This window comes from Trachemys scripta, chromosome 2, assembly GCF_013100865.1.
Source record: "Trachemys scripta elegans isolate TJP31775 chromosome 2, CAS_Tse_1.0, whole genome shotgun sequence".
Lineage (NCBI taxonomy): Eukaryota > Metazoa > Chordata > Testudines > Emydidae > Trachemys > Trachemys scripta.
Genome location: NC_048299.1, coordinates 71,720,227 through 71,740,171, shown reverse-complemented (window position 1 = coordinate 71,740,171; position 19,945 = coordinate 71,720,227). Strand labels below are relative to the sequence as shown.

Sequence of the window (19,945 nt, the reverse complement as noted above, 5' to 3'; positions counted from 1 at the left end):
TTTTTTTCGTGCTCCGAACTAACATAGTTATGCTGGTAACACTTCCTAATGTAGACCGGGCCTAAGGTGGTGAGGAACATAGTCTGGGATTGTGCAACACACACAGTAACTTGATTTCTTTTAAAATTAAATGTCAACACCATTAACTATTGCAATAGTCATCTGAGATTCCAAGTTGGATTTCATCAAAAAAGATTAGACGGAGGTGGGCCATAGTGCTGTCTTGGACAGATGAAGATAGCAGATGCTTGCACAACAACCTGACCCCAGTTGATGGGCTAAGGAGAAGATGATGAGGATTTCACTGAGGGGAATGGAGCAGTTTAGTCCTCTTAGAGCTATTATTTCAACCTGTCTGCAAACTCAGTAAATAAAACTGCATTGGTCTACACTTGATTCAAATGTTTTTCTTCATAACCCTGGCTTAGAAATATTATTTTTAAATGAAAGTTTAGATTCTGGAGCACAGTTCTGTGGCAAGGGGCATATTCTGTGGCAAATTCCATGCCTGTAGAATTACAGATTACACGAGGCCCTGATATTAAACTATTAAGTGCTTGTTTAATAAGCAAATATGCTGCTCCTATGGTCTCAAAATAGCCTACATTACAGTAAAAGATTTAATTTTAAAATACTAAAATAGCATATCCTTCAGTTACGGTTTTCCTCAGCCTTTGATCTTTGTTTATTGTTCCAGGTACCGTTTCTATTTTGGGGTCAGAGAGCGAGCCTGAATGCATCCAACAGCACCTGATAAGGCAGAGAGAATCTTAGGGCTAGAACACATATGCAGCAATGAAAAGAAGTGGACAGAATGCCAGAAGGATTATAAAACCGATTATGTGTTTTTTAAAATCTACAGGACAGGTTTCAATTAAGGCAAGCTGGGTTCAACAATAACAGAAATCAAAGCCAGGAAGGCAGGGCCTCCCAGCCCACCTCCCCCTATCTTTTTATGTTTGGGCCAGATATAAAAACAGCATTTAATCATGAAGTTCAGAAAACTTTACAACCCAGGTAAGGGAGAACTACTCTTGAAAGAATTAAACCTCACAGATGACAACATATGAACTTGAACATGTTGTTGGCTCCTTGTTAAGAAGATAACCTACTCATATTCTGAAACTCACCAGTGGTATATAGGCAGGAATATGTTGTATTTTACCATTGTAGGGTGACAGATTCTAAGCCAAAATAAGCCCCTGAAATGAATATACAGTTTAGCATCTAAAACACTGCAGTGTCCCAACTATGGTAAAGGAAAACACTTTTTTCCTGTTGCTATGTACATTGGCACATATCCTATCCAAAGAATTGTGCTAAAAGTCTTCTGGAAACACCTGCCAACAGACTACTTGGGAACGTTATTTAAACAAGCATACCTGCCAACTTTCCAGCACTGTTGACTTTGCAGTACCAAAAAACGTGTACTATTTTAAAACATACTTGATGGATGACAGGAATTGGGCCATAGGGATGAGGCACAGAATGTGCTCAAACTCCTGTTTATAATTTTCAGAGCTGCTCAAACCATGTCAGTCTAACACACAGACATTGCAGTTTGTAGCAGTACACAGTGGTTGAACTCTAGACAGGCATATATACATGATAATGGTTCAGATGGAGTTGTGTGAGGGAGGGAAGGATACTTTTCCCCCCATGATACTTTGTGCGTGTGCACACACACACACACACACACGGTCCCCACTCTATCACATGAGATTTCATGCCCCTAAACAAGCAGCTCTGCAGGACAATAGATACTTTTTATATGGATTCAGGAGGAAAAATCATGCAAGGCCACTTTCACATGATATTTTTGTTCTCAGAACATTTTGTGAAGAAACAGAAGTAGGATGGTGTCCATCTGTGCGATGTGTCCTTTGAGTGGAGGGGAGAGAGTTGGAGAGGCAAGGTGAGAAAAATGTATTATTTACAAAATACTCACTATCACAGGGCAAGTACACCCTGTCACCCTCTTGGGGCAGGGCGAGGGCGTTACAGCTCACCATTGGCCTCAGAGCAGTATGGCCTAGTGGTCTGAATCAATCTGGCTGCCCTCCCTTGCAGGGCTTTGCGGTGTAATGGCCAGACTCAATATGGTTGCCCCCTCTCAGAGGGTTGTGTAGCCTAGTGGCTGGAGTCAATATTGATGCCCTCTCCCTCTGGACTGGGTGGCCTAATGGCCAGAGTCAATATAGGTGCAGTTTAATGTCTTCAGGGGGGATGGGCTATCACATGGGGGGCTGGAATAAGGGGGCTCAGGCCCTCCCCACTCCATTGGGGTCCCAGGCGAAGGCCCTGTAAGCGGTGAGTGTACTCATGACGGAGTCATTGGGGATCCTACCAAAACACACTGACTTATCACTCAGAACTACAACTGGATCAGTGTATAGTCTCCCTTGGGCTACTTCCTACATTGTCTCTTGATGTGGCAGTCTGGGTGGCTCCAGGTTCCTCAACCTCGAGTACAGTTCTCTGTGGCTCTGCTCTCCCTCGGGCGTTCTCAGGTAGCCGGGTAACAGCCTGGGTCTCGGCGGGTCTGGCCTTCATAATCCAGAGCTTCAGCAGCTTCCGGGCTGGAGCTGGCAACATGCATCCTCCCTGCTCGGCGGCCACCCCTGACTGAGCTGAGCTGCTCCCTTTTATACTGGTGCTCCAGTTGGAGCATGCCCAGCAGGGACAAGGGGGCATGGCTTCCTCAGCTCACAGTGCAGGGTTACCCTTCCCTGTCCAGTGTGGGGCGAGTACACCCTATCACACACACATATATTTTACAAACATACACAAACCATTTTTGGCAGAGAAGGGGATGGCTGGGGAGAAGCAGTGAACACAGAGTGTGGAAAGCAGGCTGTAAATGCAGCTGTCAGTGGAGGATGTGAGGACAAAGAGTACAAGAATTGGGGATCCTTGGATGAGGAATGGGCCTTGTTATGTTAAAGTAAGTGCAGGGAGTATGGGATAGTGGTTTAGATGTGGTCCTGGGCTATGTAAAGGAGTGAGAACAATGTGAACAAACGAGGGGTGACATACACCCCAGTGCAGAATGCGACTACAAGGTCTACGTACACTGTAAGTCCTACTTAACCCTACTTTGAAGATTTCAGTGTTCTCTTCTGTTCTGGTTCATATACCAGGCCCATCACTCTATCTTTTCCTCAAGAAAAGTGGGACTGTCCTCACAACTGGCTTGAGACAGACCCTTGCTCCAAAGACTCACGATGGATTGATTTCTGGGAGAACGGGGGAGTGATAGTCCTCTATCCCCATCCAGTGTCTTTGGTAGTGGCAGGCTCATTCCTCCATTTGTGTCTTTTGGTGCACATTGATTCTCTCCCACAAACCTGAGAAAAAAAAGAAGAGGGTCAGTAAAGGCCATGTTTTAAGCATAGGGAGTAGGCTCAGCTAATCAGCGCCAGAAGAAATACTAAGACTTCCATCATGCTGAGAAGCTCAACAAATCCAGCTTCAAGACCAAAAAAGGCACCAGGAAAAGCTGGACTGGTCTTTCTCCTGACACACAGATGGAGCCAATGGCATGTTTTCATGGGGCATCCACCAGCTCAGAACAGGGCACAATTCAAGTGTTTTTAACTTTCTGATGAATATTTCACACTGTCTCACAGTAGTTGTGAATCCATCTGCCACCTGTAATTTGGTATTTCATGAGCTTTAAAAATGTGTTGTTACCAGCTACGGCACAGAACTAGGCTCAACTGTGCTCTATGCGTGGCTATAAAGAAATCCTGTGGGTTATCACAAGTACATAATTTCATCTTGAAATATTTATAACATTCTAGGCCTTTTTCTGTCTAAAGAAAGTCAATGGCGCTTTGCCCATTGACTGTGATGGGAGCAAGGCTGGGCTCTTAGAGCTTCATCCAACTTCTACTCAAGTTAGTGGAAAGACTCTCATGGAATTCAGTGGGTGTTGGATCAATCACAAATCATTAATCATGAGGCAAAAGGCTCATAAAAGTTAGCCACAGCAATTCCATGCTTAAGCACTAATCTAACATTTTTATATAATCCATCTCGTACCTTCTTCTTCTATAAAAGATGTAACAACAGGGTAATGTCTTCTTTAACATTTTTAAACTCCTTTAAAATAGTCAGAGCTGGTATTTAAGGCTGACTGGGAAAAGATTGCCCACAAGAATATGTGCCTAATACCCACCATAAACGTGCACATAAGTATATACATTATACAGAGCTGGATTTACAGTGGTGCCATGGCGCTGGGCCCACATGCAGAAGGGTCCCTGGTTCCCAGACTGTGGCCCCACCTCCCATTCTGCCTGTGCTCTGCCCCAAGGCTCCGCCCTGCTCGCCCTCTTCCCCCTGAGGCCCTGCCCACCACTTGTTCCTCTCCACCCCCTCCCTCCATGTGAGTGGTGGGCAGGGCCTCAGGGGGGAGTAAGGGGCGGGGCAATGGTCTGGGTGCCAGGACTCACAAAAGATTAATCTGCCCCTGACATTATACACACACAGTATGTATGCGACAACAGTATGAATTCTGTGGAGTACTGTGAGTGACATGAGAGCAGTCTATGGGCGTTTGCTTAATTGTGGCCATTAATTAACATCAATCTTTCATACATTGTACATTTTCAAGGGGGGGCCTTTGTATCTACAAGAATACCATGTATCCAAAATGTGTGGAAGGAGGCCATGGAAAGCTGTTTGTATAAACAACTGGAATTTTAAATTGCAAAAATTTGCACTCCTTACTCTCATTCTAGTTGTGCAAATTCAGAGTGCCCTCTGTAGATTACAGAGGTGGTGCTTCAAAGGCAGCTCAGCTTCCTCTGTGTACCCGCTGTGTGCTGTTTAGTGGGAAGTGATCCAGCTGTAAATTGATCTTCTCTGTTTTCAAATGACGTACATGATTCTCTCGGTTTGTTATGATAGCCCTACACAGTGTAGCTTGGTATTGTCCTGCCCTGTGCTTTATTTCTCTTTGCTTGACATCTACAGAAAGTTGCTATAAATTTTCTGGAGTTTTGGCTTCTACTTCATCTGATTTTCTTTCTTCTTTTGAACAACATAGAAGCCAATCGCATAACTGTGTTGCACAATAATATTTTTTGCAGAATTATGGCTTTAACAAGATATTTTAAAAAGCCTCTGTGGTATTTTAAAATAGTTGGTTTGGTGCACAGAGTACATATGCACTGCTGTGATATTCTGTAAAGTTCAGAACTCTGACTCCACGGGAGGAAATCTTGTTTAGATACTATGAACTCTTTCGTCCAATGCCCAGAACTTGTTTTCTGTATTTTTATATAGGAGATTAAATAATAAAATTAATTAAGGTAGGAAGTATATTTTAATAGGATCACTTTTTCATGAGGTAATTTTTGTGGTGAGCTGTTCTCTATTTGACATTTGGAAGTTTTTGCATTACCTTTTGAGACTAAAATGTTTGATATTGGAATATGATTTTTTTTTGGTTGGGACAGCAATCTCTAAAACCAACTTGAGATGTTTGTCTAGAATGCATTATCAGTATTTTTTTGTGTATGCAAATCATCAGGGAAACAGGCTAACAAGTTTTATCTGAACAAATGCTCTTGAGTTCTGTATACAGTATTTAGTGCTCCATCTGCTGAAGTTAGTCAATCAAATTGTACCAGTTAGGAACTCAAATAGGTTTTAAATTTTGCATGTGCACTTACCACTTACTTATGCCTGCAAGTGCAGCACAATCTTATGCAATTTCATTTTTTAAAAAATACAGCCATTTTCCCATCATGAGCAACATTGCACAAGAACTTTAATAAATGCGTGAACAATCCTTTTTGCAGAAGTAGTTATGAAAACTGAGATCTAAGATCTAATACACTGAATGGAACTTCAGGGAATATTAAGTTGGGATCCATAAGATGCTAAGATTGTTTGCTATTCTTGGTCTGTCCCCATCACTTCAGTCTGTCTGTTGCATCACAATCCACCCAATTTTTCTGCTTCATCTCCTCTTCTGCCGCAGTGGTCCAGGCAGAGCTACCAAAACTTTAAGGCCTGGTCTACACTACAAACTTAGGTCAATGGAAGCTGCCTTACATCAACCTAATAACGTATGTTTCTACGCTCCCAGGTCCCTTTCACCCACCTAACTCATCTGTTACATTGACTTAATTACTCCACCTCCATGAGAGGCGTAGCGCTTAACTTCATGCTGATAAGACAACAGAGAGGCAGTGTAGATACAGTGTTGTGTAAGTCAACTGAATTGGCCTCCCACAATGCTCCACTGTGACCACTCTGGAGAGTGTTTTCAACTCCACTGCACAGCAGCCAGGTACACAAGAAACTGCCCCTTCCCTCTTAAAGCCCCAGGAACTTTTGAATTTCCATTTCCTGTTCGATTAGCGGGGAGAGCTCGGTAGCCTGGCTAGTCATGGAAACTCAATGCCCCAAATGCGCTCCAGCCTGGAGTACACAGGAGGTAGTGGATCTTATTGGGTTCTGGGGAGAAGTGTCTGTGCAAGCACAGCTCTGGTCTAGCCGTAGAAATGTTGACATCTATGAAAAGATCATGCAGGGCAAGGTGGAGAAGGGCTACACCAGGAACACGCAGCAATGCCGCATGAAAATTAAAGAACTACAGCAGGCGTACCAGAAGACAAGCGAGGCAAACAGTGATTCTGGTTCTGCACCACAAATATACCATGTCTATATTGAGCTGCATGTGATTCTCAGTGGTGACCCCATCTCTACCCCTAAACACAGGGTGGATACCTCCCAGGAGTCTGAGTCCAGGGCCATCTCAAGCAACAATTAGGAGGACATTGTGAATGAGGAAGAGGAGAATGGGAGACAGGAAATCAGGGGATCCATTCTCCCTGAGAGACAGGAGCTATTTTTAACCCCAGATCAGTCCAGCTGGTTGTAGGACAGCATTGTGGCCGAGCACGATGCCAGGGAAAGCACCTCTGGTAAGTATGCAATTCCAATCAAACTGTAGGGGTTACACACTCCTACATTTTATGTTCAATATGAAGAAAAAGTGAGGTGTGGTGGGTATCTGATTCACAGTGTCCATTCCAGCTATACAGAGGGTGCCCCCCAAAAAGAGTGTTTATGTGCACAGGGATGGCCCAGGAATCCTCCCTGGTGAACTCCAGAAAACTTTTCTGGAGGTACTCCTGCAATCCTTTGCAGAAGATTTCTGGAGAGGGCTGCCTTATTTCTTCCTCCATTGCAGGACACTTTCCCATGCCACTCCGCTATTAACTCTGCTGGCATCATTGCAGTACACAGCATAGCAGCATAAGGACCAGGTCTGTACCCAGACACTTGCAGCATCTGCTCCCTTGCTGGCTCTGTTACGCTCAGGAGACTGATATCATAGGATCATCTAGGGGAGATGGTGGAAGTTTTCATTACAAGTGTTCATACTGCAAACAATAGAGCATGTGATTCCCCACCCATGGTGATTTCTGGGTCCCTCAACCATGGTTTCCCTAACATACCAGGGGTTTGGGTGATAGGGATTGGCATTGACCTCAGAATCTGCAAGTCTACCAGCAGCATTAGGGTGTGTGTGTGTGTTCTGTATTCTCTTATGGCCACAACCCCCACCCCCCAGAACCCCTGTGGATGAAGACCACAGTTTGGGAGGCTTAACTGTGGTTCCTGGTCTCCAAGCACCATCCATGTCGCCAAGGGGAGGGGGCACTGTCCACCTGTGCTTCTGACGTGGATTGCCCACAAGTTGCAGCACAAGACCCATCGCCCATGACACTGGGCCATACTCACCATGGCTGAAACTGCAAACCAGTTAATTGAATAGCTAGGGATTCTGATTATGTTCTGGCTTGCACTTCAGGGTAATAAGGGGAGTGATTTTAAAATAGCACCTTTGAGCTAGACCCAGGGTATGCACAGACAATGGTTGCCTTGTGCTTTGCAGTGGAAAGCTTGGCCTTCAGCACAGCCTTTACACTGGTGCAGAGGCTTTCACAGATTAGAAGATGGAAAAAGAGAACACGTGACAACACGTTCAATGAGATAATGAATGCTTCTGGGACAGCTGACATGGAGCTAAGAGCCTGGAGGATTTCATTGTCTGAAAAACTGGACACAGATGTGGATAGCAGGAGAGCATGCCTGGAGCATAACAATGCCAGGCAGGATGAGATGCTGTGGATTATGAAGGACCAATCAGTCATGTTGAGGTGTCTGGCTGATCTTCAAGAAAAAGAGCTTGAGGCTAGACTCCCTCTGCAGCTCCTGCAGAACAGATTGCAAACATTGCCCTATTCCCAATCCCTTTCCCCCAAACATTCCAGGAGGCGCAGGGGAGAGGGGAAGAGCAGTATCCCAGGAGGCACTAGGGGAGGGTACTAAGAACAAAAGGCAACCATTCAAAGACCTTTGATGGGCAAGACTTCTGTGCTTACACAGACAATCCGACTTGGATTCTCCCTTCCCAAATCTATCACACCATTTGCCCAAGGTTGAATTATTTTCCTGGACTTTCAATTTCTTTATTCTTGTGCAAAAAAGTCAATGTTTTGAGAATGAAACACTTTATTTATTCCAAGCATGAGGGTTGAGGAGAGGTACAGGGAAACTGATGCGATGGAGGGGATGGTATGGGAAGGCGCAACACAGATAAGTGGTGCACATTACTGTGGCTCACTATTGAAATGGGTTTTCAAAGCCTCCCAGAAATACAGAACTCCTTGTTGGGCTCATTTTATGGCCCTGGTATCTGGCTGCTCAAAAGTAGCTTCCAGCCTATCCACTTCCCCATCCCACCCCTGCATAAACTTATCTCCCTTTGCCTTACAGCTATTATGGAGCACACAGCAGGCAGTGATAACAATGGGGATATTGCTTTCACTGAGGTCTAACCTAGTAAGCAAACTGCACCAGCGACCCTTTAAACATCCAAAGGCGCATTCCACCACCAGTCTGCACTTGTTCAGCCTGTTGTTGAACAGCTCCTTACTGCTGTACAAGTAGCCGATGTATGGCTTCATGAGCCACGGGAACAAGGGGTAGGCTGGGTCTCCCAGGATCACTATTGACATTTGTACATCATCAATGGTTATTTTGTGATCTGGAAAGAAAGTAACTGATTGCAGCTTTCTGAGCAGGCCTGTGCTCCTAAAGATGTGTGCGTCATGCACCTTTTCTGACCATCCCACATTGATATCGGTGAAACGCCCCACGTGATCCACCAGTGCTTGCCACACCATTGAAAAGTATCCTTTTTGGTTTCTGTACTCTTTGGCAACTAGAGTCTGTGGTCTGGAGCTAAGATAGATGGCATGCATATTCCTATCACTCCACCACAGTTAGGGAACCCCATTGCAGCAAACCATCTACTATGTCCTGCACGTTTCCCAGAGTCACTATCCTTCTTAACAGAAGTCAATTAATGGCCCTGCAAACTTGGATCACAACAGCTTCCATGGTGGATTTACCAACTCCAAATTGATTCCACACTGACTGGTAGCAATATGGCGTTGCAAGCTTCCACAGAGCAATTGCCAGTTGCTTCTCCCCTGTCAGAGCACATCTCATTTTAGTGTTGCTGTGCTTCAGGGCTGGGGAAAGCGCTGCACAAAGTTCCTGGAAAGTGGCCTTCCGCACTCAAAAGTTCTGCAGCCACTGCTCATCATTACATAAGTGCATAATGATGTGATCCCACCAGTCAGTGCTTGTTTCCTGGGACCAGAAACAGTGCTCTAACAGGTTCACCTGTTGTGCAACTGCCAGGAGCAACTGGGAATTGTTTCATTCTATGGCTTGCAGCAGGACTGCTTAAAGGACATCATGATGTTGCACACGGCAGCTCCTGTCTCAGGCCTGGAAATACCACAGGGGAGGGATAGCTCAGTGATTTGAGCATTGGCCTGCTAAACCCAGGGTTGTGAGTTCAATCCTTGAGGGGGCCACTTGGGGATCTGGGGCAAAAATCAGTACTTGGTCCTGCTAGTGAAGGCAGGGGGCTGGACTTGATGATCTTTCAAGGTCCCTTCCAGTTCTAGGAGATGGGATATCTCCATTAATTTCTAATTGAGGTGTTTGTAATGCTCACAACAAGAGTGCACAGGTGAGTGGGGTTCATGTTTCTCAGGCTATGGCGCATGCATGGCTAAGTCAAGCTTTTGAAAAAAGGCAGGTAAAAGCAGGGCCGTCCCTAGGGGGGTGCAGGGCCCAGGACAACCCAGGCCCTGCCCCCACTCCATCCCGTCCCCCCCACCCTCCCGCTCCGCCCCTTTCTGGCATCTGCTTCCTCCCCCGAGTGACGCTGGGAGCTGGCGGGCTGGAGCGGGGCAGGCTGGGGTCACTGCTGCCGCTTCCTGATGGTGAGTGTGGGCCCGACCCCTGCTGTCAGTGCCAGGCACCCCCCTAACCTCCTGGGCCAGCCTGACCCCCCCACACCCTAATCCCACTCCCCCTGGGCTGGCCTAACGCCCCCCCATGACACACACACACAGAGCCGTCCCTAAGATATGGCGATTCAGGGTGGCTGCCGTGGGCCCCCCCAAAGTGCGGGGCCCAGGAAGGTTGCCCCAGTTCGCCTTCCCCTAGGGATGGCTCTGGGTAAAAGTATGGGTTGTTTGCCATTCATATCGGGGAGGGAGGGAGGGAGGAAATTGCATCATGGGAGGTTAAACCATGTTCCCATACCCCCTTGACAATGTTTTGGTCCCAAGAGGCATTGCAAACCCTTCCTAAAAACCCTTGTGGCTAGTTGCACTGTGGGATAGCTATCCAGGGTGCACTGCTGTCTGCATTGATGCAACCACTGCTAGTGAGGACACACTCTACCGAGACAATGAGCGTGGTTGAGTGCCCGACCAACTTAATTACTGTGGTGGCTAGATGTTGACTTAAATTAAGTCAAGTTAACTTTGTAGTGTAGACATGCCCTAAGTCAATTCATCCAAGCAGCAGCCAGACCTCATACCCAAGCATTTCATTTGGGACTAACCTGTAAATCAAAGCCCCTGAAAGCATACTCCTATCAGCCACAGATCCCAATTCACAAAAGCTTGCTTAGTTTGACAGCCTCAATGCTACAGAGAGAGTCAGTCTGTAATAACTCCAGCTGTTAGGAAATGTGAAGCAGGTTGCTAGGGCTTCACTAGTAAAATAGTGTTGGATTTGTTTGTGCATGACTGCATTTACTTCCAGTACAGCTGAACATAAGGGTGAGCATGTATAAGGGAGCTAGTACGGGGGAGGAGGGAAGACAGTGCAGAGCCCTTCAGGGTAGTTAGGTCCAATCAGAAGACATTGATATCAACAGTATGATGATCTGCTCAGCATGGCTGCAATGGGGTGGCTGGGGTAAGGAAGTGTAACAGATCACTGATTTTCAATCTTTTCTAATCTTGGCATAAGTTAGAACAGCATAGGGGCTGCTCTAACTTTGGCCACCTGGCTATCATTATTAAGGACCCTATGCCACTTGGGCAGTTGGCATAGGAGCCTGCTGTGCTGGTCTTATAACAGCTGAGAACATCTTCATGCTAGAGGAATTCTTAGCTGGCCTGTATGAGCCAGATTCCAGCTACTTCATGCCACCTGAGTAGTGCAAATGGATTGCACCAGAGGGAGAAAATTTGAGCCAATAGTTTTACTGGACCATATGTATTTTTATTTTATATATTAGGATGAGTTTATAATAAATTCCACAGAAGTACAATAAGAAACTGCAAAGAAAATCTAAAATACAAACAGGCTTGATTCTCTGCTCCCTTATGCCAGTATTATGCTGGTGCAGTTCTACTGATATCAGTGGAATAATGGAGCAGAGATCAGGCCCAAAGTCTTTAACCATTGTAGTAATGAACTAAGAAAACAACGGAATGCAATCTGTAAAAAGCTTTAGGTAATGCAATCAGGTACACAGAATATTTGTGTGGGCGGGTGGATTAAGACCCTGGTAGAGCAAAGAATTTAAACACATTTACAATTTTAGCATGTGAGTTAGTTCCACTGACTTCACTTTGACTATTCAAATGTTTAAAGCTAAGTATGTACTTAAGTGCCCAGTTTGTTGAAACTTCCTAAGTTATTTTGACTAATTAAAATGTGGTAATTCAGTTATTTTTAGCAACCAACACAAGGAGTTTTAGTAATCACCATTTCATTCATTGCAATTGATCCTCCCTCTCAGAGAAGATACCAGTTAGCAATCTGAGCTTCTGTAATAGTCTCACACTTCACTCTTTGAAATATATATATACGGATGATTGTGCAGACATGAGATCTAATCCTTTGTTTGATTATAGGTTTCATATCTTTAGCACTTCCACTATATACTATATTCTAACAGGCAACATATTAACATAATGTATACTGTATACAATACCAGAGTCTTTAAGATTATCATGTCTTTTAATGCAGATACTAATCAATGTGGAAAATGGCTCAAGGGAATTGGTTCTTTTGACAAGGATTGGAATGGAGATAGGGAAATGACAGAAGCAATATGTATAAAAATAAACCATTCTTGTGCTCTTAAATTTCCAATCTCCTGGTCCTTTTCATAAGCTGAAGTAAAGGAAAAACCTAGCAGCTGCTGCATGTGCATTTATGCATTTTAGATGAATATTAATGCTTTCAGACACAGACATTATTTCTTACCACAATTTTCTAATCGCAGCCAATATACACTTTATGTATTTCTTGGCTTTTTCATTTGGACAAGATACAGGCATCTAAGAGCTCAGGACTGCATTAAAAAAAAGCATGTACTGCTATATATTGAGGGGGTGTAGTAGGTCCTAGCCGGGGCTCGACCCTTCCGGGCAGGAGGGGAGCCACACCGACTCACTACTGTGGGAACAAGCAGTCAGTTAGTCCCGAAACTCCGGCTCTTTGGGGCAGAGTCGGAGCAACCACAGTCAAAGCTCAAGAGCCCAGGTCCTGGATCAGGGCGGGCAAACACAGTTAGCTCAGACCCTTGCTTGCAGGGGCTGAGCGGGCAACTAGTTCAACGCCCGGGCCCTGGATCAGGGCGGGGCAAACACAGGTAAGCTCAGGCCCTTGTTGGCAGGGGCTGAGCGAGCAAGCAGTTCAGAGCCCAGGCCCTGGATCAGGGCGGGGCAAACACAGTTAGGCTCAGGCCCTTGTTGCAGGGGCTGAGCGAGCAGATAGTTCAGAGCCCAGGCCCTGGATCAGGGCGGGGCAAACACAGTTAGGCTCAGGCCCTTGTTGCAGGGGCTGAGCGAGCAGATAGTTCAGAGCCCAGGCCCTGGATCAGGGCGGGGCAAACACAGTTAGGCTCAGGCCCTTGTTGCAGGGGCTGAGCGAGCAAATAGTTCAAGGCCCAGGCTTCTGTAGCCGAGCGTTGGGTGAGGGGGAAGCCTGCCACCCGTGCGGAGGGTGGCAGGGGGGAACGCAGGCCCACCCACTCCACTGCGTTCCAGCCCGGGGCCCTAACAGCGGTTGCTGCCGCTGCTGGTCAGTGGGGTATCCAGACCGCAACACACTGACATAGGCTCACACTCAGTTGCAGCCGGACCGGGGTCGGCTACCCCCGGGCTACTTCCGTGATCCCCCTCACAGCCTACCTCGGTCGTTGCGCCGGGATCGGGCCAATCCACCTGCATGGGTTCCTCTCTGCCCGGGCTCGGCGGCAAGTCTGGTAGCTCTGCCGGGAAGTCCGGCCAATGGTCCTCAGGCGGCTCCTCTGGATAGCAGCAGGGGCGAAGGGGTTCGGGTCCAGTCTCACCCTCAGGGTTAGTGGGGTTCGGTTCCCAGGGGTTCTCCCAGTAGCGGGCGTGAACGGGCTCCGGCGGCTCCTCCTCGTAGCGGGCCCGGGGTAGCTCAGGCCAGCTAGGGTCTTCGACGGTCTCCTGGCCGGGAGCTCCCGGCCGCACGTCTGCTCCCTGTGGTGGCTGGCCGCTGACTGAGCTCTGGCGGCCGGCCTTTATACTTCCTGTCCCGCCCCTTGACTTCCGGGGGGCGGGGACAGGGGGTGGTGGTCCCACCCACTCTGGTGCCGGCACGTGGGCTCCCTCTTCTGGGCAGGAGGGGAGCCACACCGACTCACTACAGGGGGTTACCAAACTCATGGGAAATCAGGGAAACAGATAGGCCAGCTCCCCAGTGCTCCACCTCTGGGGCATAAAATCAGGAACATTTGCTGTCCAGGACAGGACCACTTTATTGAGGAAAGCCTTATGTGAGTAGGTAGCAAAGAACACTATGTGCTTAAGTAAAGCCACTACCCAAAACCCATTTTTCCATAAACAAGACTCAGCTATGGAGACATAACTCTTTTTAATGCTGTCTGGATGACTTCATTTGCAAAGTATTCCAAAGCTTACCATAGATCATGTGATTTTCCCAGCTTCATTCACTCAGGAAACTGATCTGTCCCTTTGCTTCTGTAGTAGTAGAGAGGTCATTTATGAATGTGAGGTGTTACGTGAGTCTATTGGGTCACTTAGATCTCAGAAGGTGTATTTCTTCTTCCTAAGAATTCCTTCTCCGTTTACATTTTTTTTAACAGCTCCAAATATTTGCAACAAATGTTAGCAGGCATCTAATAGCTACAGCCACTGGATACAGTGTTGGAGGGTTTGACTCTGGGAACCCTGTATTAGGAACATTTTTTATTTCTTCCATATACTAGGTTATGGGTACATTTTAAATACCTGCTTCAGATAATTTTCATGAATCTCTTTTTTCTTTATTCCCTTTCTGTTTATACTTACACACTATATGAAATCAGTGCTTTTATTTTTCTTTAAGCAAATTTCAAATGAACGTAGTGCTCACAAATAGCACTGGATTGACAGAGCTATAGAGGGAAGTCCTTTCCCACAGAATAGGCAGAATTCTGCAAGCTTTTCCACCACTGCCCCTCCTACTTCATCTGGACTGGAGGGATCAGAACTTGGTCTGAGTGGACTGTTCAGATTTCCTGGGTAGGTCTACACTGCAGCAGAGCGCTTCCAGCCAGGGTAGATAGATTCATGCTAGCACCACTTGAGCTAGCACATTCAAAATAGCAGTGTAGAGGGCTAGTCACCCAAGTCTAAGACTGCCTGACCCTGTGGCTCTGAGCTCAGCTGATCTCTCCAAGAGCTGCATGAATTGTAGGGTTCAAGCTATGGGGCTGCTTTTCTCATGGAGGGGGTCAGAGGGAAAACAAACATCACCTCCTAGAGACCTCAGACAGGAGCAGGGCCCCTTGTGGTAGGTGCTGTACTAACACAGGCATTCTCAACCTTTTTCTTTCTGCTTTACAAACTCCATAGCCCACCTGTGCCACAACAACAACTGTTTTTCTGCACATAAAAGCCAGGGCCAGGGTTAGGGGATAGCAAGCAGGGCAATTGCCTGGTGCCCCATGCCACAGGGGGCCCTGCGAAACTAAGTTGCTCAGGCTTTGGCTTCAGCCCCAGGTGGTGGGGCTTTGGCTCTTTGCCCTGCTTGTCAGCCCTGCTTGGTGGACCCCCTGAAACCTGATTGCAGCCTCCCAGTGGGCCTCAACCCCTGTACTAACACACAGGGGTAGAAGAGCTTACAATGTAAAATATATTTATGGCAGGGAGTTGATTATAACTTCATGATGGTGTTGACATTTCTCTGGGAGGTACAAAAATTTGCGTTTGGTCAACTGAGGTCAAAATATGGTTTTGATTGTCAGCAATCATTATTTTCAGGCCTTTTTAGTGCTCAGTTCAGCTGATCCTGAGTTCTGTGGCAGTGGCTTTTGCAGAGAGGTCAGGGTCTCATTTCTGTATTGTCTCCATTTGCAGAGTTAGTCTGATTTTATTTGCTAATCGCACTGAGATATGTCTATAAATCATTCTCTTCTTTTGTTTCTAGGTCTTTTCAGCTAGGGTCTTTCACTGACTGCTTTGCCCCAGGGCTGCCCAGAGGGAGGGGGAAAGGGGGTAGTTTGTCCCTGGCCCACCATTTGAGAAGGCCCTTAAAATGACGGAGGGATGACTGGGCCAAATCTGAGTGAGAGGTGTTGCAAACAGGGTCGCAGCACCACTCATGTTTAGTCCAGCCGTCCCCTATCATGACAGAATGGTGTCTGGGCCAAATTTCAGTGGGTGGCATTGAGACCTGGCACATTGGTTCACAGCATCAGTCAGGTTTGATGCCCATCATGTATAGTGCAGAGAGCAACTCGCCACCCTGGATGGGCCCAAATCCCACCATTACCATCACTGGCATCCTCAGGCTAGGCCCGAGCTGACCCCCTAGGCTGAGAGCCCAAGGATAGGAGCAGGGTCAGGGGTTCTGCTCCTCCTGGCAGCAGAGCTGGATCTCAGGGAGAGGCAGAACTGCAAGTGCCCCCCTGGCCATATGCAGGGCAAAGTCCCCCATCCTCATGGGGAGGGCAGCAACACCACACCACAGGCCTGGGCCCTCTCTGACCCATCCCCTCTCCTTGTCTTAAACTCTTTCATCTCCATGGTAGTTTTTTTGGAAGGGTTGGGGGGCCTCAGTTTCAGATTCGGTCCCAGACCTCCCAAAACCTCTGTGCAGCCCTGCTTCCCCCAAGAAACAATTCCTGCATGCAGGTGGAACAGCTCCAAGATCTGAAGGAGAGAATATTCACCAAAGACAAGACACTACTGCTTAAAACTGTGTTGTTTGCTACAGTAATAAGGAAAGAAAAGAGATCCTGGAGATGGAAATTTACTAAGAACTGCACAGTGCCATAAAGGGTCCTTTGAGTGTCACTCCTGGGGCTCAGGACATCATATGACCTACCTCCAATATAGTTTGCCAAACTAGGATGCAACTTAATAATCAACGGTAAAGAATCCTTGGGTTCCATAATGGGTCACATACCAACCAAATTTTCAGATTTTACAAAGTTGGTGGCTGTACCCTTTACTTAATAGTTAATTAGCTTAAGATACTCCAAGCAACTCAATATAACTGTAAAAAAGTCACTATAGATATTCTCTAACACACCAACATATCAACAAGGATTTACCTGCCATGACATATGGCTGAAATGGCTTTGGAAATGCTACAGCACAGGAAAGAAAAAAGATTGATCTTAATTACACACTATCTGTCTCCTAAATTCCTAATACTTGAGTGCACACAAGCGTGTATGCTTTTTCCCCCAACACTCCATATACTCCAGGAAATTCCTGAGAGAGACAATTTTCTATCTAGTTATACACTTTAATTCCAAAAGTGATCTCAGTGAAATATTATAGTGCAGTGGTAGTAGCATCTCGTTTTGTTGTCTCACAAACAGTATAGTAGATACGGCTTTACCACTACCTGATCTCTATGCTAGTCTCCTGATCATATCAGTACATGATGGTGCAGTAGTCCCGGAAGCAAGTTAGAGTAATTAACGGAGGGAAAAAGTGGTCTCTACCCAGAACGACAAGTGCAAATTTGCTTGTTCAGTGTCTCAAAGGCAGAGGCCATGTCTTATGAAAATATGGGGAAACGACAAACGCATTACTTACTAACTGGAAAAAATGAAGGCTGGGATTTCCAAAGGGACTGAAGGTAGTAAGGCACCAACTTGCATTGAATTTCAATGGCAGATGGACATTTAACTCCCTTAAACTCCTCTGAAATTCCCAGCTAAAATACATAAAAGCGTATGGCACAACCAAACGCACCAGCATATGTGCCATTAAAAAGGAGGGAGGAGAGAGAAATCATTTTCCTTTACTTCTGCAATTAAATTATTGTAGCTATATTAGATATAATGAGCACTAATAAGCCACACTTCTCTTTGGGTATTCAGACAGTGCTCTCTGTAGACTAAAGCATGGTTATGCTTGGGATAAGCTGGGCTTCAAAACAATTTAAATTGGTGGAGTTACTGGCTTTGCACTGGAAGAGATTCCAAGTGAAACAACTCCACACGATATCCAGTTTACCCTCTCTCCAATGTTTGGTCAGAGTTCAGTTTTAAGAACTTAGCCTACTTTCCTCCATCCACCTTCTCATTCCCTCAGAATGCAAACAACAGAGGAACATTCATATTTGCTTTAATATTATGTCTTTAAGCTAGAGAGAGACCGATCTGTGTGTTGGGAAAGGTTTGTTTTCCACTTGGGGTTGCCCCTGTATGTTCTGAGTCTATCAAGAAGCAGACTAGTTGGGAGACCATGCCATCCATCTCACTCCTTGCCTGCTTTCATTTTGTTCTGATCTTGGCAAGGGATGGCAATGCCAAACCGAGGCTACTGGTTTTGATCAATAACTTCTTTACTTTATGTGTCTCTCTCTTTCCCAGTGTCTGAGTTGTGTCTTGCTGCTGGAAACCACAGAATTTTGGCCTTTTCCCTAATGAGTTTTCATTTCCTATGATTTTTTTTTTATTAAAACAGCATTTGTCTCTCTACAGTAAACAAGAAAAGGACATACTGTAAATACAACATTTAGGTTAAAATGTTGACGTCCTTGGGAAAAGCTGAAATAAGATGGTGAATGCAAAGTGAAACCCACCCAGTCCCACAGCCAAGATGAATGATGATGAGACACAGAGCTACTAGCAGCTGCTGGGGTAACATGTGCAGTCACTTGAACATTTCTTTGCCGGGCTGTACATTGCAGTTCAGGGTCCTCGGTTAAACCAAACTCTCCTCTCAAATACACACTTGAAACTAAATAGTAGTGCCTAGTGTGTTTTAGTTTTTATATCAAATATTGATCAAAATTATCCCTAATGAAGGAGGGGAAGGTGTAGAAGCAGAGAGGGGTTTACATCACAGCAGGATGAGGTTTTTGTCTAGCTGAAAAGAGTCATCCCCACATTGTATAGACAGGAAAAGAACATTAATCTTCAGAGCATGTCCTTATCCCAACTCAATCACCGTGCATCCAGATAAGAATAAACTTCATAGTTCGTAGCCTGTAAAATATGATTTAAAATAAATACTGCCAATGAAATGAAAGATTCCTTCATCTACTCCCACATCTAATTTACTGTAAGCCTCTAACACTCTAATTTACTGTAAACCGACAACATTATGGACAGTCTGAGGAAAGAATCCCTCAGGCTGACCAAAGATTTTGGAAATCCAGATGCTTCAGACTAATTTATTATAATGCAGATTTTAAAACAGGCTCCTGGGATAAGAAACAATAGAAGCCTCTTTAGGCCCTAATAAATATCATAGGCCACTGATTAAAAAACCAGACCAAAACACACCACCAGAAAGACCTGTTGTATTCTAACACTGAACAAGGAACTTTATTAGAAATCAGGGAAATAGTATTATCCTTAAAGCCAGGGCCGGTGCTACCATTTAGGCCAACTAGCCAGTTGCCTAGGGCACCAAGATTTGGGGGCACCAAAAAGCAGCGCCCCCAATTTTTTTTTTTTTTTTTTTTACAGCGGCCGCTGCGCTGGGAGGGAGAGGGAGTCTGAGCCGCCAGCAGGCAGCCCGGGGAACCCCTGGGTCAGAGCTGCCGCATGGCTCCCCGGGTCGGGGGGGGGGGAGCTATCATGGGGGAGGGCGCCTCAGGGCAGGGGGAGCTGCCACGGGGGGGGCGCCTCAGGGTGGAGGGGGGGCGGGGACCTGCCGCAGGGCTGGGGGGGGACCCTGCTTAAAGCTATTCTACTCTCTCTGCTTCATTGTATTGCTTCACCCTAGAACTTTTCCTAGCCCCACCATCTGCCTGGCTTCCTGCTATAGATTTAAAGAAACAATACACATATCCTCACATGGGATCCAGAGACAAAGCTTAAAGCAGGTATTAATGCTGCATCTTTATTTCATTTCTGAAGAGGGGAGATCCCTAGGGAACAAGCTTTGGTTTCCCTTCCTTTTGTGTAAAAATGGACCATTTTGACCAAAGCTCCGTTTTTCTGTGAAAATTTTCCTTTGGTCAAAAAGCCCATTTTTCACTGACTTTTGACAAATAACTTCTGCACAAATCTAGCCAGGAGCTCCCAACTTCTACTTGTGTGCTTATCCTACACTATTCCCCCTCTATATTTTATTCATTAATAAAA

General features: G+C 46.0%; 1 long non-coding RNA gene across 1 annotated transcript in view; it reads right to left on the bottom strand.

Moving 5' to 3' along the window:
• LOC117871557 overlaps nucleotides 1–19,945 on the bottom strand; it is a 91,902-nt gene that overhangs the window by 14,257 nt on the left and 57,700 nt on the right. The window contains exon 2 of the long non-coding RNA XR_004644277.1: nucleotides 3,224–3,347. This is a non-coding gene — a long non-coding RNA (uncharacterized LOC117871557). The remainder of the gene's footprint in view (nucleotides 1–3,223; nucleotides 3,348–19,945) is intronic.